The sequence below is a fragment of the Triticum aestivum genome, chromosome 3A (genome assembly GCF_018294505.1).
Source record: "Triticum aestivum cultivar Chinese Spring chromosome 3A, IWGSC CS RefSeq v2.1, whole genome shotgun sequence".
In the NCBI taxonomy this organism is placed as follows: Eukaryota; Viridiplantae; Streptophyta; class Magnoliopsida; order Poales; family Poaceae; genus Triticum; species Triticum aestivum.
Window position 1 is genome coordinate 132,125,462 of NC_057800.1, and position 2,132 is coordinate 132,127,593.

Below are 2,132 nucleotides of genomic sequence, written 5' to 3' on the forward strand. Positions count from 1 at the left end.
GGAATATGATCCTCTGGTTGCCGCCGTTCTCGATGACAACCAGAGTCTCAGGGGCTACTATCTACATAGGGCACACCTAACATGTGCGGTACTATAAAAACACACACTATTTCACGTACCTCAAAGCCCTTCAGCAGACTCATAAAGGCTTCATGTAAACCGCTTTTAGCGGATGAAATCCTTTCAATTACCATACTCATTAGCGTACAATGCGCTTCCGAGATGGCCGCTTGCCCCAGAAGATCCTTCAGCACGTCCGACCACACATTGTACAGTTCCAGACCCTTGCTGCCGCTCTCCTTAGAAGCCAGATACTGGGGATTTTGGGTAGCCAAAGGGTTATCCTCTGGCCTTGGCGGATCCAGAGATATCCTCCACGACAACACTTCAGGGGCGCCCACCTTCGGAGGCAGGGTGTCAGGGGGAGGCGTTTCTCTCTCCATCATCTCTAGAAGGAGATCCCCCGAAGACGAACTCTGCCGAGAAGGGCTACGATCCGGACTACAATTTATAAGCATCGGTTATTGTCTTCGGAAGTAAGGTAGGATATTTTCACTATTAAGTACTTTTCGATCACTTACAGCTCGGTAGAGGGCTGATCCCCGAACGGACATGTTGCGGTGAGAATACCCTCCAAGGCAGGACCCTCTGGCGAAGATTTCTTCTCCCGTTTGGAAACCTTGGTTTCCGGATCTTCAGAGGTAGTCCTCTTCCTTCCCTGGGGAGAGAGAATGTCAGATTCTTCCCCCCGGTTATCCTCCCTCATGGATGCGCTCATTCCCCCAGTTGGAATGAGTAGCGGGTGAGGCCTGCTTTCGCCCTCTTTAATCCCCCTTCATCTTCCTTTGAGGGCAGTAGATAAGGCACCGGCTCGAGCATCTTGTCCAGTACCGGATTGTCCAAACCCTTAGGAAGGGGGGCCGAACACCTGATCATCTTCGCCTTTGTTATCCAGTCCTGGTCAAAGAGCGACTCTTTAGAATGACGCCATGATAAATAAAAGGACAGCGGGTTCAGTCATGGGATTACTTACTTGGGTAGCAGGCGGGTTGCAGCTCAAATCCACATCCTCGAAGGTGTCCGGACACTTTATTTGGGGTCTGAAGAACGATTTATACATCTCTTCGAGTGTCATGCCGAGGAAATGCTAAATAGCTCGCGGTCCTTCCGGGTTGAATTCCCACATACGCAGGGGCCGACGTTTCCAAGGATGGACTCGACGAACTAGCATAACTTGCATTACCATAACCAGACTAAAATCTCTCTCAAAGAGATCTCGGATACGGCTCTGCAATATTGGCACGTCCTTTGCTGGACCGCAGCTCAGCCCCTTGCTGATCCATGACATCAGTTGCGATGGGGGTCCCGAGCGAAAGGTGGGGGCGGCTACCCACTTGGCACTTCGGGGAGCTGTGATGTAAAACCACTCCCGTTGCCACAATACGGACACCTCTGGGAAGGAGCCCTCTGGCCATGGAGCATCAGCGATTTTGCTTATTAAAGCACCTCCACACTCTTCATGCCGCCCCTCGATCATCTTCGGATTCACATCGAAGGTCTTGAGCCACAGGCTGAAGTGAGGGGTAATGTAACACCCGAATAATTAAGCTACAGTAATCCCTGCTAATGATGCCACGTCACCTCGGTTACCGTGATTAAACTCATGTTGATTCGAACCCGGTTCAAATTCAATTGAAAACATAGGCAAACAATAAAAGTTTTCAAAAATTAAATCTAAAATGTTCGGGGGTTGTCAAATATTACAAAGTTAATTATGGTGGGGTGCACACATTTTTATAAAGTATCTAGATAGACTAAATAAAATAAAACAAAAAGAAATATAAGAAAAGACAAAGAAAACAAAAATGGGAGAGGGGGAGAAAACCCCACTGGCCCAACTGGGCCAAGCCCCCACCTGGCCCAGCCGGCCACCCCCTGGCCTGGCCCAACCCCCTCACTCCCTTATACCCCCCGGTCGGCAGGAAACCCTAGCCGCACCCATTCCCCCCCGATCCCCTCCTCCTCCCTCCCCGCGCCGATCCGGATCGGCACCGGCCGATCCCGTTGCCCCCCTCGTCGCCGTCGGCCGCCTCCCCGCCCTCCTCCTCACCGGTCGACCCCGACCGCCCCCG